This window comes from Chrysochloris asiatica, unplaced genomic scaffold, assembly GCF_000296735.1.
Source record: "Chrysochloris asiatica unplaced genomic scaffold, ChrAsi1.0 scaffold00018, whole genome shotgun sequence".
Classification (NCBI taxonomy): domain Eukaryota; kingdom Metazoa; phylum Chordata; class Mammalia; order Afrosoricida; family Chrysochloridae; genus Chrysochloris; species Chrysochloris asiatica.
The window spans coordinates 22,632,123-22,651,928 of NW_006408536.1; positions in this window are offsets into that span (position 1 = coordinate 22,632,123).

Genomic DNA, 19,806 nt, shown 5'->3' on the forward strand with positions numbered 1-19,806 from the left:
AACCTAGTGCTAGGGTGCAGGGAGGAAGGCAGAATCTCCAGTGGGTACTATTCAATCTGTCTGGGCGGAGCTGATGAAAGGAAATACAGATGGGTAACTCATGATACTGTAGTGAATAATACTTATCAGGACGGAATATGAGGGTTGGAAATGCAAAGGTAGGCGTTTTGTAACAAGGAAGGGAGTGATTAATTCTCCAGTCTAGGAGTGGAGGTCTCTGGGAATATCAACGGAGAAGAGCCGAGAGCGGGACCCTACCCAGAGAAACAGAGATGCCTGAGATAGAGGCAGAGACTCTGACGTGGAGTGATGAAGTGGCTGGGGACTTTGGATCCAGAGAGGGAAAGGGACTGTGGGCCGAAGACTGGGAGGGGAGGTGTAGGGGGGCAGGTTTCTAGGATATACCCTTTGGTTGGTTGATGATGCATGGAGGGGATTGAAACCATGGCAATGAAATGATATACAATGGAATGAATGTAAAACTAAAGTTCTCGCATGTAAACTATCATATAATTCACAATAAAACATTTTTTTAAAAAAAGAAAATACAGCTTGAAAACATGGCTAATTTGGTAAGTCAAAGGAACCATGAGAAGAAGTACACCTCGGAAGTCAACAATGCATTTGAGAAAGCACTTTGTGATCTTCCTGCAGATGGTTTGAGACCTATTCCCCGTGGGCTAGTAGGAGCTTGTTGGGTTGAGGTAGAGGTACCTTAATAAAGAGCACTACTAAAACAAGCCTCTTCTGATGACTAAAGAACAAACCCACTGCCATCGAGTCCATTCTGACTCATAGGAACTCCATCCAGGGATTCCAAGTCTGTACAACTTTGTGGGAACAAACAGGCTCATCTTTCTCTTTAAGTGGCTGTTGGGTTTGAACTATCAACCTTTCAGTTAACAGCACAATACCTAATCCACAGCACCACCAGGGATCCTTTTTTGTGACTAGAGGGTGCTTACTGTCTGAGAAATCAAAATTAAATCCAATCCACTGCTGTGGGTGAATTCCAACACATAATGACCCGATAGGGATAGAGTAGCACTGCCCATAGGGGTTGCTAGGAAACAGGATGGCATCATCCAGAGGAAGAGCTGATAGATTCAAACAGCTGGTATTTCAGTTATCAGTCTAACTCTAACCCCATTGCACCACCAGTAACTGGTGCCTGCTAGGTTTCCTGCCTGAGAAAATGATTCCACCGAGCAGTTGGAGAAGAAGGGTAAAGTTGTTTTAAGTTGTGTCAACCTCTCATCTGATGGAGCTACTCTCCATTCGGTGAAGCAGCTACAAACTGGTATTACAACATTCCTGTATTTTTCCTGTTTTATTTAATGTTATGAATGATTCATCAATATTTAAGGCTACAGCTACTTGAATATGGGGCCCAGCGTACTTTACCAAAGGCCAACTTCATGTATAAGGATAGATTCAGGGTCTCTATAGGATATCAGTTTGTCAGCTGTGGTGGTTTGCATGTTGCTGTGATGCTGAAAGCTATGCCATCAATGTTAAATCCCAGCAGGGTCACCCATGGTGGACAGGTTTCAGCTGAGCTTCCAGACGAAGACATAGAAGAAGAAGGAAAGCAGACTACTTCTGGATATCTAGCCACTGAAACATTATGAATAGCAGTGGAACACTGTCAGATACCACCACAATACTGACCACTGAAACATTATGAATAGCACCAAAATATTTTCAGGAATAGTACCAGAAGATGAAGCCCTCAGATTGAAAGGCACTCAAAACGCTACTGGGAAAGAGCTGCCTCCTCAAAGTAGAGTTGACAGTGATGACGTGAATGGATTAAGCTTTAAAGACCTTCATTTGTTGATGGGGCACAACTCAAAATAAGGAGAAACAGCTGTCAACATCCATCAATAAGAGGAATATAGAGTGTACAAATGTAGAATTTAGAAAAGTTGGAACTTGTCCAAAATGAAATGGAACCATAAAGATTGGTATCCTCCTGTTGTGGCGCTGAGATAAAGCACTGGACTACAAGGTCGTTTTGATTCAAACTCACCAGCCACTCCATGGAAACCCTATATAGGGACACTATGAGTCAGAACCAACTCTACAGCACTTAACAACAACAACAACAAGTGAGCTACAATTGACTGGAATTAGCCATTGTGAATCTATCTAAATCCTGGTATGGTGCTGTGGGCTAATGTGTTAGACTGCAAAGTTGTTTGAACTACAAAGTCAGTGGTTCAAGCTCACCAGCTGCTCCTTGGAAACCCTATACAGGGTCACTATGGGTTGGAATTGACTCAACGGCACTTAACAACAACAACAACAAACACCAGCAAAGACAAATTGAGGAGGAATGGCATCACATTCATCATCAAAAAGAACATATCAAGATCTGTCTTCAAGTATAATACTGTCTGGGATTGGATAATATCCATTAGTCTACAGGGAAGACCAGTTAACACCACTATTATTCAAATTTACACACCAACCACTAAAGTCAGTGAGGATGAAATTGAAGAATTCTACCAACTCCTTCAGTCTGAAATGAATCAATCATGCAATCAAGCTGTATTGATAATTACTGGTGATTGGAATGTGAAAGTTTGAAACAAAGAGGAAGGAACAGCAGTTGAAATTTTGACCTTAGTAATAGACATGATGCTGTAGATTACATGATAGAATTTTACAAGCCCAATGAATTATTGATAGCAAGTACTTTTTTTAAACAACACACATGTACCTTATCAGATGGAGTACGCAGACATCAAATTGACTACAGCTGAGAGGAGAAATGGTAGAAAAGGCCAGGGGCAGACTGTGGAACAGACAGACCATCAACTGCTCATATGCATGTTCAGGACGAAGCTGAAACAAATTAAAACAAGTTCACGAGAGCCAAATTCTGACCTTGAATATTATTGTAGTTGTTGTTAACAGTCATCATGGCTGTTCCAACTCATAGAGAATCTGTATAGGGCATTTAACGAGTGGCTGGCGGTTTGAACGAATGACATTTTGGTTCAAACCGAACTTGTGGTCCAGTGCATTAGCCTGCAATGTCACACTAAGACTCCAATATTAAATATATCCCACCTGAATTTAGAGACCATTTCAACAAGATTTGATGAATTACACACTGATGATAGAAGATCAGAAAAGTTATGGGATGACATCAAGAACATTATACAGGAAGAAAACAAAAGTTCGTTAAGAAAACAAGAAAGACGGAAAAGACTAAAATGGATGTCAGAATAGACTCTGATACTTACTCTCCAGAAAGAGATGTTAAGGAAAATGACTGCCTCTTGGTTTATTTACAGATTCCTCATGGGCACACATAAGTGTTCTTTAATACTCATTCCTTACAATGTTGTCCATAGCTTGTCATGATCCACACAGTTGAAAGCCTTTGCATAGTCAATACAGCTCACATAAACATCTGGTATTCTCTGCTTTCAGCCAAGATCTATCTGATGTCAGCAACTATATCCCTTGTTCCACATCCTCATCTGAATGTGGCATCAACCTCTGGCAGTTAGTTCCATGTCACAAACTACTGTTGCAGTCATTTTTGAACTACCTTTAGCAAATTTTGACTTGTATGTGGTATTGTCTCATGATTTTCACATTCTGTTGGGAGTCATTTCACTTTGGAATGGGTACAAATATGGATCTCTTCCAATCAGTTGACCAGGGGGACAGGGTGTTTCCTTTGGCTGTTTGAATGATTGTATATTCCTGAGAGTTTTGATGTACATCCCCCCTAAAAAATACAAAATAACAGAGGGAATAGAAGCAAATACTGTTGAATGATGTAGCATGCAAGGGATTGTTAACCATTACAATGAAACAAACTGATGCTCCCCCATGTAAACTATCACTCAATTCACAATAATAACATTTTTTTTAAAAAAAGAACATTTCAAGATTTGTCTTGAAGTACAATACTGTCTGTGACTGGATAATATACATATGCCTACAAGGGAGTCATATGTATATTATCAAATTTATTCAAATTTACACACCAACAACTGAAACCAGTAATGATGAAATTGAAAAATTCTACCAACTTCTTTAGTCTGAAATTGATCAAACATGCAATCGAGATGCATTGATAATTAATGGTAATTGAATGAGGAAGTTGGAAACAGAGGAAGGATCTCTATTTTTTTTTTTTTTTAAGGTTTTTATTGTGGATTGAGTGAAAGTTTTCAGGGCACATCATTGGTTTCACATTCAAACATTCATATACCTTGTTTCATTACATTGATTATAATCCCCTCCACATACCATCAGTTAACAGAGTTTCTCTCTATCCTCTTTAGCTTTTTGGGGGGGGGAGGAACTTTGCCTTTTTGGAATTTACAGTCTCGGCTTTTAGGGAAGTTTTTTACATTTATCTGTGGGTATCCAGGGCTCATGTATGGAATTACTAACCAGCATAACTGAATAATAAGATAAGGGACATTTTGCTATGTCTGCTAGGTGGCAAGGATCTCTATTTTGAAAATATGTCCTTGGTGATAGAAATGTTGCTGGAGATTGCATAATAAAATTTTGGAAGACCAATGACTTATTCATAGTAAATACTTTTTTTAACAACATAAAATGTGACTATACACATGGGTCTCACCAGATGGAATATGCAGGAATCAAACTGACCACATCTGTGGGAAGAAATAATGGAGAAGTTCAATGCCATCAGCCCAAACAAGGTCACAGGCCAACTTTGGAATAGACCATCAATTGCTCATATGCAAGTTCAGGTTAGAACTAAATAAAGCTAAAACAAATCTTTGAGAACAAAAATAAGACCTTTACTATATCACACCTGAATTTAGAGACCATTTCAAGAACAGATTTGATGCATTCGATATTAAGGACCAAAGATCAGAAAAGAGTTGTGGGGTGGCAGCAAGAACGTCATAAAGGAAGAAAGCAAAACGTCATTAAAAAGAGAGGAAAGAAAGAAAATATGAAAAGGGATGACAAAAGAAACTCTGAAACTTGCTCTTGAGCATAGAGAAGCTAAAGTGACTGGAAGAAATGAAGAAGTCAAAGAGCTGAACAGAAAATGTCAAAGGGCAGCTCGAGAAGACAAAGTCAAGTATGATAATGAAATGTGCAATGACCTGGAGTTAGAAAATCAAGTGAAGACCATGCTCAGCATTTCTCATGCTGAAAAAGCTGAAGAAAAAACAAACAAACAAAAAAATCAAGCCTCAACTTGCAATATTGAAGGATTCTATAGGGTCCTGGTATGGAGCTATAGGATAAGCACTGGACTGTTTACCACAAGGTTGGTGGTTCAAACCCACCAGTCACTCTTCAGAAACCTGTACAGGGTTGCTAGGAATCAGAACTGACAGGATGACACTTAACAATAACAATAACATGGCAGAAAGCATCAAAAGAAGGTGGAAGAGTGCTGGCACAATGAAAAATACATAGATTGATGGAACAGAATTGAAAGCACGGAAGTAAATCCACCCACCAAATCACCAAAACACATCAAATGGGGAAGAAATAGTCTCTTCATCAAATTGTGCTTTCAAAATTTGAAATCAACTTGCAGAAGAACGAAACAAGACCTTAATCTCACATCATCTACAAAAACATCATATAATCAACATAGATTAAAGAACTAAATATTTAGTAAATCATAGAACTATAAAGAACATTCATGAAAAAATAGGAACAAATTGAGGGGCATAAATATGGCACAAAAACACTATCAAACACAACTGAAAACACACAAATCGCAGAAGACAAGATAGGTGTCTGGGTCCTCCTAAAAATTAGACACCTGTGTGCATCAAAAGAGTAAAAAGAGAACCCACAGACTGTGAAAAAAATTTTGGCAAAGACATATCAGACAACGGACTACTGTCTAAAATTTATAAATCACATTAGCACCTTAATAAGAGGACAATTCAATTTAAAAATGGGTAGAGGACATGAATGAACACTTCACCAAAGAAGACATTCAGGCAGCCAACAAACATGTGAAGAAAGGTTCACTATCACTATCCGTTGTTGTTGTTGTTGTTAAGTGTGTCAAGTTGGTTCCAACGCATAGGATTTCGAGGTGTGGCTGGTGAGTTTGAACCACCAACATTGTGGTTCAAACTGACCTTGCAGTCCAGTGCATTAGCCCAAAGCGCCACACCAATAGAGAGATGCAAATCAAAACAGCAACGAGATATCATCTTACTCCAGTATTAATAGCAAAGTTCATAAAAACAGAAAACAACAAATGTTGGTGAGGGTGTGGAGAGTGTGGTACTCTCCTATATTGCTAGTGGGACTGTAAAATGGTACAACTGCTGTGGAAAATGGTATGGCCCTTTCTCAGAGGGTTGGAAATAAAGATACAATATGGCCCAGCAATCTCTTTACTTGATATATATCCTCAAGAAATACAAGCCATGACATGATTATATGAAAAAGAATGTGGCATCAGAATTATGCACACCCATGTTTATTGCAGCATTGTTCACAATAGCAAAAAGACGGAGTCAGCTTAGACGTCCATCGGCGGAGGAATGGATGAACAAACTTTGGTGCACATACACAGCAGAATATTATGCAACATAGAAGAATAACAATGAATTTGCAAACCACCACCTAGCACGAAGGAACCTGGAGGATATTATGCTGAGTGAAATTAGTCGGTTGCAAAGGGACACTGAGTGTCTGAGATCACTACAGCAAGAAATCAAGAAAAGGTTTTTGTGTTATATTAAACATTCTATGATGCTCACCAGGGGTGGGTAGGAAGGGAGAATTATTAACTGGGTTGGAGTGTAGATGTGAGCTAACTTGGGTGACAGGGAAGGCGGTTAAAAAGAAAAGGAAGGAAAAGAGAAGGCAAAAATGGAAACAGCTTTCTTCTTTTTTTCCTCATATACTAGAAGGGAAACCATATATATTTATTTTCTCATTAGGACAAGCCATTGGGAACATTCCCACAAATAGAAAAAGGGAAAATAAACAAGAGAATAAAAAAGGAAGAGAAAGAAGGGGGGGAATGTGGAAATGGATAGTGTAATGGTTGTGCAACATCACGAGTGTGACTGGTGTGACTGGATTGTGCATGTAAAAAGGGTTGAAAAGGCAAATGTTTTGTTGTATAAAAAGTAAAATTAAATAAATGTACAATGAAGATGGAAGGAATACACAGAATCACTGTAACAAAAAGAAATGGTTCGTATTTAACCATCTCAGGAGGTAGCCTATGATTAGGAACCAGTGGTACTGAAGGAAGAAGTCCAAGGTGCACTGAAGGCATTGACAAAGAACAGGACTCCAGGAATTGATGGAATACAAATAGAAATCTTTCAACAAACTGACACCGTACTGGAAGTGTTCACTTGTCTATACCAAGAAATTTGGAAGACAGCCACCTGGCCAACTGAATGGAAGAAATCCATTATTTGTGCCTGTTCTAAAGTCCCAATGGAATGTGGAAATCATAGAACAATATTATTAATATCACAGAGTTCTGGTGTGGCACTGTAGGATAATCTCTGGTCTGCTAGCTACAAGGTTGGCAGTTCAAACCCACCAGTAACTCTTTGGAAACTCTATACAGGGTCGCTATGAGTCGGAACTGACTCAGCTCAATAGCACTTAGTAGCAACAACAAAAAATTAATATCACATGTAAGTAAGATTTTGCTGCTGACATGTTACCGGGAGGGAGTAGTCTGTCAAGAAGGACATCATGCTTGTTATAGTGGAGGGTAGGTGAAAAAGAGGAAGACCCCCAATGAGATGGAATGACACAGTGGCATCAACAATGGGCTCAAACATAACAACTATGAGGATGACATAGGACTAGAACATTTTTTTGTTCAGTTGTGCATAGGATCGCTATCAGTCAGAACCAATTCGACAGACCCAACAACAATGTACCCAGAATTATATCCTTGGGAATTCGAAAGAAGAGTATATGTCTATTGGGGAGGTGTCAGACTTATGTACATAAAATACATAATGTTTTTGTGGTTAAGTGCTGTCAAATCTATTCCGACTCATAGTGACCCCGTATAGAGTTTCTGAGGAGCTCCTGGTAGGTTTGAACCACTGACCTTGAACTTTGTATGGGGTAATGGTGGCTCAGTGGTAGAATTCTCACATTCCATGTAGTAGACCTGGGTTTCATTCCAAGCCAAAGCACCTCATGCAAAGCTAACACCCATCTGCCAGTGAAGGCTTGCCTGGAGCTATGATGTTAAGAGGTTTCATCAGACCTTCCAGACTAAGATGGATTAGGAAGAAAGGCTTGGTCATCTGCTTCCAAAAACCAAACAATAAAAACCCTGTAGAGATCACAACAGTCCTATCTGCAACTGATCATGGGGATGACACGGTATGGGGCGGCTTTTCATTCTGCTGTCCATTGGATTGGCACAAGTGGGGGGCCAACTCTATAGCAGCTAATAATAGTGGTTTTTAGGGAAATCAGCGAGTGTAGAAGTACCTTCTTCTGCTTCCAATTTTTAAGCCAACTCTCTGTGCTTCAGGAATTCAGTTCCTGTAGGACCACCCTAACTGGCAAGCCACGCCAGGAATTCCACTTCTAAGAAATATGCCCAGTGAAATAGTTTAAAAATAAGTACAAATATTTAGCTACAAACATGTTCTTCCAGCAGAGCTTACAGAAAGGGGAAAAAACAACTCTACCAGCAACAGTGAATTGGATTCAATAAATTGTTATATTTTTACAAAATTCTACAGTCATTAAAAATAACAAGGTAGATAAACATTTAATCGAATGGGAAGAAGTTCTCACTGCAATCAGCCTTCTGTGTCTGCTGATTCTGCGCATGTACATTCAACCAACCGTAGAAAGAAAACATTAGTTGGGGTGGGAAGCAATTAGTGGTCAAAGCAATCCCTCAAAGACTAAGAGGGAGCATAAAGTATATTTACATTGATTTACATTATATTACATATTATAAGTAATCTAGAGATCTTTGAAATACACAGGATAATGTTTTAGGTTACATAAGTACTATGCCATTCTAGATAAGGGATTTGAGAATCCATGGCTACTAAAGGACAACTGTATATCAAAAACTTTAAGTAGGTTATAATATACTGCCACCACTCATCTGTCAGTCTATCAAACTACAGTGGCTTTCGTGTTGCTGTGATGCTGGCATTTAGGCCACTGGTATTTGAAATACCAGCAGGGCTACCCATAGTGGACAGGTTTCACTGGAGATCACAGGCTATGAAGAAGGAGAGGCAGACCTCTTCTAAATCTCACGAGTAGCAGCTGAACACTATCTGATACAGTGTCAGAAGATGAATCCCTCAGGTTGGGAAATACTCAAAATTTGACTGGAGAAGATCTGAAAGTAGAATTGACTTTAAAGGATGGAGCAAAGCCTTTGGGACCTTCATTTGCTGATGGGGCACAACTCAAAATGAGAACAAACATCTGCAAGCACCCTTAATAATCAGAATGTGGAATGCACTAAGTATGATTCTAGGAAAACTGGAAGTCATCAGAAAAGAAAGTTGACCCAGTGGAATGTGGAAACCATCAAACAATATCATTAATATCACATGCAGTAAAATTTTGCTGAAGAAAATTTAAAAGCAGTTGTACATTGACAAGGAGTTGCCAGACATTCAAGCCAGATTAGAAAAGGACGTGGAACCAGGAATGTCACTGATGACATTAGATGGATCTTGGCTGGAAAGCAGAGACTGTCAGAAACATGTTTACTTGTGCTTTACTTACTATGCAAAGACATTTGACTGTGTGGATCACAACAATCTATAGATAATATTGGGAAGAATGGGTATTCCAGAATAATTATACTCATGAGGAACCTGTACATAGACAAAGAGGCAGTCATTCAAACAGAACAAGGGGATACTGAATGGTTTCAAATCAGGAAAGGTGTGTGCAGGATTGTATCCTTACACCATACTTATACAAGCTGTATATTGAGCAAATGATCTGAGAAACTGGATTATATGAAGAAGAATGTGGCGTTAGGATTGAAAGAAGACTCATTAACAATCTGCGAAGTGCAAATGACACAACCTTGCTTACTAAAAGCTAAGAGGACTTGAAATACAGTATGGATTGCATATCAATATAAAGAAAACAAAAATCCTTACAACTGGACCAGTGAACAACATCATGACTTCATTTTGCTATCATCCATAATCAATACTTATGGAAGTGTTACTCATGAAATCAAATGACATATTGCATTAGCAAAGCTACAGCAAAAAAAAAAAAAAAAATGTTTTTAAAGTATTAAAGTACAAGGATATCACTTGGAAGATCAAGGAGCACCTGACCCAAACCATGGTCTTTCAATCACCTCATATGCACTTGAAAGTTGGACAATGAACAAGGAAGATCATGGAAGAATTGATACGTTTGAATTCTGGTGCAGGTCAAAATATTGACAGTACCATGAACTTCCAGAAGAACAAACAAATCTGTGTTGGAAGAAGTACAGCCAAAATGCTACTTAGAAGTGAGGATGGTGAGACTTTATCGCTCATACTCTGGGCACGTTGTCAGGAGAGACCAGTCCCTGTAGACAGACATCATGCTTGATAAAGTGGAGGGTCAACAAAAGAGGGAAAGACCAACAAGGTGATGGACTGATACAGTGGCAGCAGCAAAGGACTCAAACATAACAATGATTGTGAGAATAGTACAGGATCGGGCAGTGTTTCATTCTGTCATTCATAGGGTCGCTACAGATGGGAACAGACACAATGGTACCCAACAACACTGAAGTATATCTTATTGTTAATTAAAAATAAATTTGTGCTTTTTCGTGGAAAGAAAATAGAAGTAATTATCAATAAAGTCTCAGTGAGAGGATGAGTTGATGGGTGATTTTTAAATTTATCTTTCTCTGACTTGTCTAATTTTTTAAATGAGAATATTTTGCAAATGTGCAACAAAGATATAATGGCTTTTAGCATTATGTAAAGTGAATTGCAAAAGGTAGCAGATCCCTGGACAACATTCTACCTTCTATTCAGAGGACAGACTGGTCGACCTGTGAAGTAGAGAATTCCCGCCTTTATCTCTGCAACATCACTCAGGAAGTTGACTTCATTCTTGGAAACAGAACCTCAAAGCCTGATGCAGCTAAATGCTGTCTGGATGCGCTTTCTGACACTCAAACCATCTCCTGGGGTCAAATCATAAAACTGTTCATAAAGCATTGCCCACTGAAGAATTTAAACTTTCCAGTGTTTCAGGAAGGCAGTTCCCCACAGTTCACCCTGAGGATATCCCTATTACAAATAGGACACAGACAGAGAAAATAATATGGGCAATTAACGGCATCCTTTCAGAAGGGGATTTTAAATGATGTTAGATGTACAATTTTTCCCTTCGTTCAATTATACTTGCAAATTGGTTTTAAGAAATCGAGGGTCGATCCTCGGCCACTGGAATGATTTCACCTTATTGTGCAGTCTATTGAAAAACTGAATTATCATATCATTAAGTTCTGAAATAGGCTGCAGAATTGTTGTAAAGATGTTGAATGCAAAATAAAATTGCCTATTCTCGTGAATTTGAAGATCCCGTTTTGGAAAGGGCTTATGACTAGGAAAGTTGATGACAATGTTTTGCTCATGAATGATCGTCACCACTTGTCGGCAAGGATGAGATTATTTCCCTCTGAATCTGGTCATTATCACCAGCTCCACAACTCATTCCCTAATTCTGCCGGTGCCTTTTCGAAAGGGAAGGAAATGTGGGCAGGTCAATAGAGAGTACTGGAAGCAAACCTGATATTTACACAAAGGTAAGTTCAAAACAAGGTTTCCTCTTTATATATATTACTACATTTAAAATAAGATTTCATTTACAAACCTACATTTTACTCACCACAGATTACTATTTTTCCCCATTCCTAAAGTCAGTTGCCAACCAGTGGACCCCAACTCCTAGCGACGCATGCATGTGTGTCCAAGTAGCACTGTACTTCAGAGGGTTTTCAATGAGTGTAATCTTTCACAGAAGTATGATTTTTGTCTTCCAAGGTGCCCCTGGTGGACTCAAACCTCCAACCTTTAAATTAATAGACAAGCAGATTTCTGACTTGAAATCATCCCCCTTCCTCCTAATTCCAGATGAGAAGAAACCCTAGGGTGGGATCAAATATGCTGGCTTCACTGCAAGAAAGCATCTACTATAATGTGATCCCTGTATCAGTTTGCCCAAGATAGCCCTGCTAGTGTAGTAAGTTACACATTTGGCTGCTAACTGCAAGGTCAGCAGTTCAAATCTACCACTAGCTCCATGAGAGAAAGATGAGGCTTTCTGTTATCATAAAGACTTACTGCCTCAAAAACCCTATATAGGGTCATTATGACTCAGAACCCGCTCAAGAGCACACCACCACCACCCAGATAGTCCCAGTGTTTAGAACTAAGAATTCAGCTTCCCAGGGACGTCCTCAGTTATAAGCAAATTGTGCTGATCTCAGTGCAACCTGACTTTACATCTTGCTCTGCATCTTGACACCTTGGAGAGATGGCTCGACCTCTCTGGGCCTCAGTTTGCAAGTAGGCACGAAAAAGCACTTGTCTCATACATAATATAGTTGAAACAGAACAGGTTTGTAGGTGTAAAGCCATTATAATATGCCTAGACCTGTTGTTGTTAAGTGCCATCGAGTCGGTTCCGACTCATAGCGACCTTGTATAGGGTTTCCGAGCAGGGGCTGGTGGGTTTGAACCATGGACATTCAGGCTCAAACTGACCTTGCAGTCCAATGCATTTACCCACAATACCACAGGAGGACTCCAGACCTATTCTGAGCACTAAATAAAAGCACCATTGTTATTAACCAGGAGAGCCCCTTCAAGAGAAGGAAGGAATGAAGAGGAAGAGATGGAGAAAGACAACCCACACTGAACAGGTTCTATGGAAATGGAGCAAGATATTTATTTAAAAGCAAAATGTTTAGATAGTGGCAAAATGACAACACCAAAGAAATATTTTTGCTTTCTCTGCTAATTAATTTTAACAAGTGGACTTGCCCTCACATGCAATTCTTGTTACCATTCCTTTCTATGTATTTATTAGAAACTGCAATCTGACCTTTAGTAAAACATCAAACTGACAAGCAAACAAGGTTTTACTTATAGAAATAGAGGAAGGCCAAGGACTGCTGAACATAAAAAGGAGATTCTAGTTTATGTCTTTTCTATTTTCTTCTGTTTGAGGAAAATAAAATCAAAAATTGTCGGTCTAGTCTTCTTCTATTGTTAAATCAAAGGGAAAATTGTCCCGGGATTTCTTTCCCAGTAAATAAAGCCAGGACAACTTCAAATTAGCTGAAGTGTCAACTATACTTTCCTTGTATTGCTCATAAGCATACACTGAAACTTTTGTGCCATTCTGAAACCACAAAGCCTTTACCAATAGAAAGAAGTGTTTGCATTGTTGAAAATAATATTCCAACATAACTTATTTGAGTTTTGAATACCTAAAAGGGGTTCTAGAACTTACCCATTGAAATAAACCTCTTGTGGAGCCTTTTCAGTGTATGGGACCTTAGGTGGACTCCTGAGTCCCATCCAGAAACTTCTGAGATGGGACATTCCCACCAGAATGGACAAGCAGACCAGACTGGAACACCTAGAATGACAGAAGATACATTTTCAAAAAAAAAAGATCAATAGGAAAAACCCCAAACAAAAATGGCAGTATGATAGGCTACTACAAGAATAAGCAAGTTGTTAGCCGGGAAGCCATCAAGGCAAACAATCAAGTTCCTTCAGGACAAACCCCCCTCTAAGACTGAAAATCAAAGGGAACACATGAGTAAGCATGTAAGCTTGCTGGCAACCACATCGGTCTACTGGTGAATGGAAGACAGGGAAAAGCAGCAATGAAGAAATGGGCTGAGTTCAACCACGTTCCACAGAATTCTGTTGTCCTGGAGATGAGAGAGAGAAGAGGAAGGGCTGCTGGTCCAAAGTGTGGTGAGACTTGGGGACATCTGAGCCCATGGACAAGGACAGAGCTGAGAGTGAAGCATCCAGCTGATATGAAGTGAGGGGAGATGCATAAGAACACCCAAAGTTGCAGATAGTACCCATTTGACCTAGCCTCGATGGCTTGATAATCAGAACTCAACTGGCTGGTGGTGGCTGTGTGCCTTGGAGTCAGTTCTGACTCATAGTGACCGTGTACCGGGTATCTGAGGCTGTAAATGTTTACAGGAACAGAACGCCTCATCTTTCTCCCATGGAACAGCTGGTAATTTCAAACTGCTGACCTTGCGGTTCACAGCCCGATTCGTAACAACTACGCTAACAACTACGCTACCAACGCTCCTTAGAACTCAACTATAGGAATTAAAAAAATAAAAAATAAAAAAACAATTTTTGATAAAGGAAATGAGGGTAAATTGCTACAGTTTGATGAATTTGACCAATACTCATGGATGTAGTAGCTCAAAATACCAACAGAGAGGGAAGGAGTCTTCACATCAAGTATCAATGCTATCCCCTCTGTATATAGGGTTGATAGGGACAGGCAACTCAGACATTGGATATCTAAAATCAAAGGATGATAAAGGCACACTTCGAAGTGACTGGCTTACAAGGTTTCAAGAAGGGAGTTTAGTTTAAGAGTGTGTGGGAGAAGAAAGAGTCCCCACTGAATAGTTTTCATCTTGTCTAGCTGGGTCTAGTGAAAAGAGATGGGGAAAAGATTCTTATGATTCAATAGTGAGTAATTGTTATCATGACTAATTGCAACTGTCACAACTGTAAAGTTAGAAATTTTGTAACAAAAACAGGGGAGTAGTTAATCTTACAGTCCAGAAACAGAGGACCCTACTAGGACCATCAAGGAAGAAGAGCACAAGTGGAATGTTAGACCTTATCCAGAGAAGCAGTGACACCAGAGATGGAGGCAGAGATGGGGACATGGAGCGAGGAAGCAGCTGAAGACTCTAGACTCATAGGAAGAGAGGGACTGAGAGCTGGCAGCCAGGAGGCAGACTTGCAGAAGGTGCCCTTTGGTGGTGTAAATTATTATATGTGCCTGAGTGTCTGAGAAAAGAGAGAGAGAGAGCGCTAAAATAAATAGAGAGAAATATTGTTAACTGATAGTACATGGAGGCGATTATAACCATTGTAATGAATGAAACGAGGTGTGTAATTTGTTGAATGTAAAACTGATGATCTGCCCTGTAAATGTTCATTCAATTCACAACAAAAACTTAAAAAATAAATAAATAAAAGGAACCCTGGTGGCATCGTGGGTTACACATTAGGCTGCAAACCACAAGGTTAGCTGTTCAAATCCAGTAGACACTCGGAGAAAGAAAGATGAGACATTCTGCTCCTGCAAAGATTTACAGCCTTGGAAACTATGAGTAGAAACCAATTGCATGGCACACCACAACCACCACCATCACCAGAGCAGTTTTGAAAGCTAAAGCTATCCCCAGAAAGATGTGACCTTTAACCTTGAAGTACCACTTTTTAACTCCATTGCCTCTGGGGCTCTGTCTTAAACCTTCCCATGGCTGCTCAGCCTTGATGGAACACCTGGATATTCCCTAGTTATAGTTAGAGGGCAATTCTACTCTGACACACACGGGGGGGGGGGGGGGGGGGGGGGGGGGGGTTGCAATGAGTAAGAATGGACTTGATGATAGCTGAAAACTGGTATGTTGGATACATGATGAGGATGAAGGAGTGTAGCCTTTCCTGTTGTCAGATGTAGCCCCTAGGAAAACTGCTTAAAGCTGTGCCTGATTCAAGGTAGACATGGGTGGAAGGTCATTAAGAATCCACATGAGGATTTCCAACCTGTCTGGACGGAGCTGGTGAAAGGAGATGGGGATAAGACTCTTGTGGTTCAATAGTGAATAACTGCTATCAGGACTGTGTTGCAAATGTAAAGGTAGATGCTTTGGAACAAAAGGAGTGGTTGATCTTGCAGTCCAGGAATGGAGGACCCTAGGAACATCAAGGGAGAAGAGCAGAACGCGGGACCCTATCCAGAGAAGCAGAGACACCAGAGATGGAGGCAGAGATGATGACGTGGACTCTGGACTCACGGAGGGAGAAGGGCTTTGTGTTGGCGGCTGGGGGGCAGGCTTGCGGGGTATCTTTGGTTGTTTCAATGGTTCTATATTCCTCAGTGCTTCGGGGTACATAAAAAAAAAAAAAAAAAACAGGGAATGGAAGCAAATGCTGTTGAATGATGATGCATGGAGGGGACTGTAATCATTGCAATAAAATGAACTACAATTGGATGAATGTAAAGCTGATGCTCTGCCATGTAAACTATCACTCAATTCACAATAAAAACTTTAAAAAGAATCCACATGTGGCCCTCTTCTCTGTGAATTTCTTCCTATACTTTGCAGGGCAGGCAATTTATTATTTATATTCCCTGGGGAGAAGCCACACTCCAGGGCTTTGGAAAAGCTCACAACATTTATTTGTAAAACGATCACAGATGTCATGCCAGTATTTTGCTACAAGCCATAGGTATAACTATTACCTAGGGAACAAGTAATTTTGGTAGATGATACAGAAGGTATCCAGATTCTAGAACAAATGTAAATAAAGCAAAACCAAACCCCTTGCCAGAGAGTCTATTTGGACTCAGAGCTAACCTGTAGAACAGACTAGAACTTTCCCAAAGGGAAAGCTGATGAGTTTGAACTACTGACCTTTCGATGAGCAGCCAAGTGCTTAGCCACTGTATCACCAGGGTGTCTGCTCAGAATTTTAGGTTCAGCTATTTAACAAGAACAAATTCATGTGAAAACAAGTTATTGGCATTATTTTGCTTTTGCTTCTCACTTAGAGCAGTTACCAAGCAACAGATAAAACTTCCAATGGACCATGAAAGATCCAGCTTAATGAATCTTTTAGCTAAAACCTCTTTCCTTTGGAGATTATTCTCCCCAACATTCCCCTGTAAGGTAGAAGATTTTAGCTTCACATTTTATTGTTGAAGATGCAAGTTCAAATTGAATGTTGACATGATGATTGACTTGACATTTGATTAACATGTAAAATGAACTCAAAACAGAGACCCAGCAGCAAAGTAGGTGGGATAGCCTCGCAAGTCCAATTCTGGTGGGGAAGGAGATTCCAGGGGGCACCTCAGCATATGAATTGCTGTTGACAAAGGTGTAAGGCCCAACTCTAGCACCTACAATTGCTGAACCTTAAGCAAGACTTCTTAATCTACCCAAGTCTCAATTTCCTCATCTGTAAGATAGGGATACTAATAAAAGAATGTGTCTCAAAATGTAAATTGCTTAGTTGAATGTCCAGCATAGAAAAACACTACACAAATGTTCTGTTACTTTTTCACTCTAAAGGAGCTCTGGTAGCGTAGTAATTATGAATCAGGCTGCTAATCTCACGGTCAGCAGATTGAAACTACCAGCTGTTCTGCAGAAGAAAGATAAGACTTTCTGCTCCCGTAAAGATTTACAGCCTCGGAAACCCTGTACAGGGTCGCTATGAGTCAGAAGCGACTCCACGGCACATAACAACATTTCTTCTCTGGTGCCTTGGATTTACTTGATGTGGCTCTTCTAACCAGGGTCTTCTCAATTCTCACTGGGTGGTTGGGTAGGACCATGCATGTAGGGTATACAGGACTCTAGGTATGGGGTTGGTTGGTGTTACCCTCCAGCTGGGCTTTAAGGGAGCCATCTCAGAAGCAGAACTGGAGGACCCTAGGACCATTGGGGAGGAGGAACATGGGTGAAGCATGAGACATCAAGAGGCAACAGCAAGAGGTGACGTCTGGGATGACGGCAGAGACAACAGCAGAGGCAGTGGCATGAAGAGACAGAATTGTTTCCAGCTCTAGGCCTATGGACTGAGTAAAGCTGAGTGCCTACAAGTGGGGGACTGATTTGTAGAGTGTGCCCTTTGGGCATTCACAGTCTGGCTGGGGGAGCTTTGTGTCACTTGCCGGAAGGAAGCCAGGTGGCTGCATGCCTGAGAGGCTGGAGACGGAAGTGGGGCATGCCTGGAGTGCGGAAGATGGGAGGCGTTCCTAGCTGGAGAACTGCTGTGTCCTGAGTTGGTTTTTGAGCCTGAATTGTACCCTGTTCACTTCCTTAATAAACCCCCTAATCATAAGTATCGTGAGTTCTGTGTGGCTACTGCAATGGATTGTCAACCCCAGATATGAAGCAGAGAGTGCTGGGGGAGGGACGGTTGGTATCAGAAAAGGGTGAAGAAGGTTGTGGAGTAGAGGAATGTCTGATCTCCATTTCATAGAAATCAGCTAAGAGCTGATTTTGAGTTTGATTCTCTTTCCCCCTGGTGAAGCCAGGGGAAGTCAGACATGGTCTCCACATGGTCTTTCCAGCTTCCCTTGTTCTGATTCTGTCGCACTGCTTCTAGCCTCAGAACTCCCACCTTCAAATCTCTGCACATCTGCCTTTTCCAACTGCTCAATCAAGTGTTTAGTGCCTGGCAAAGATCAATACCTTCGAACTGGGAGACTTGGGTTCAAATCTCAACTCCTATGATCTTATAAGAGGGATGGAGCTACCGCATGCAGATGTGACACTCAGGATGGGGGTTGGCAGGAAACCATGCAAGCCCATGTGGATCTCATAGAAGGATTCAGGAAGAAGTTGCCTTGGGCTGCGACCCTGAGCAGTAGCCGGCAGGTGGGATAGGCCTGATCAGTTCAGCAGTGACTATGACTATCTCTGCATTAATAAAAGCCCCTCGACCAGTAACCAGCTCCTCTCCTACAACCAAGATGGCGGATCGGGTGGACGCGCAGTGAGGAGTCCCATCAGCAACAACACAAAATACCGGGCCAAGCAGGCTCAGGGGATGGTGCTAGAACTCTGAACCACATATAAAGGAATATTTAAAAGATTGAAAGGCTTACAGATAGGGGAATTCATAGCAGAATCAAGAACTCCATTGCTTGCTAATTCAAGACGCTCAGCTATTCACGGAGCCGCCATCTTGGGAGAGACCAAGCGGAGGAAGGATCAGAACAGCCATCATAAACGTCTGACAGAACCGCGGAGATACAGATGTGGACATTCATTTTTTGGTATCTGTTCACTGGCCTCTCGCTGTCTGCGCACCTCCATTCCGGTGACTAGAGGGGATGCCTGAGCGAATGGACACCGTACCCCCACCCCTGGAGGGTTCTACTACGCATGCGCACAGATCTCCTCGAAATTTAAAGTGACAGTTTCCACTTAAAACCAAACGGCCACCACTTGTTGGTCAGTTTGTTGTACTGTGGAGGCTTGTGAGTTGCTATGATTCTGTAAGCTATGCCACTGGTATTTTAAATACCAGCAGGGTCACCCATGGTGGACAGGTTTCAGATGAGCTTCCAGACAAAGACAGACTAGGAAGAAGGAGTGACAAACTACTTCCGAATATTTAGTCACTGTAAACCTTATGAATAGCAGAGAAACACTGTCAGCTATAGTGCTGGAAAATGAACCCCTCGGGTTGGAAGGGCACTCAAAATGCAACTGGGGAAGAACTGTCTCCTCAAAGTAGAGTTGACTGTGATAACACGAATGGAGTAAAGCTCGTGGGAGAAAAGCCCACAGGACCTTCATTTGCTGATGGGGGACAACTCAAAATGAAGAGAAAGAGCTGTAAACATCCATTGAAAATCAGAACATGGCATGTACAAAGTATGAATCTGGGAAATTTGGAAGTTGTCAAAAATGAAATGTAACACATAAACATTGATATCTTAGGCATTAGTGAGCTGAAATGGACTAGCATTGGCCATTTTGAATCTGACAACCGCATGGTTTACTATGCC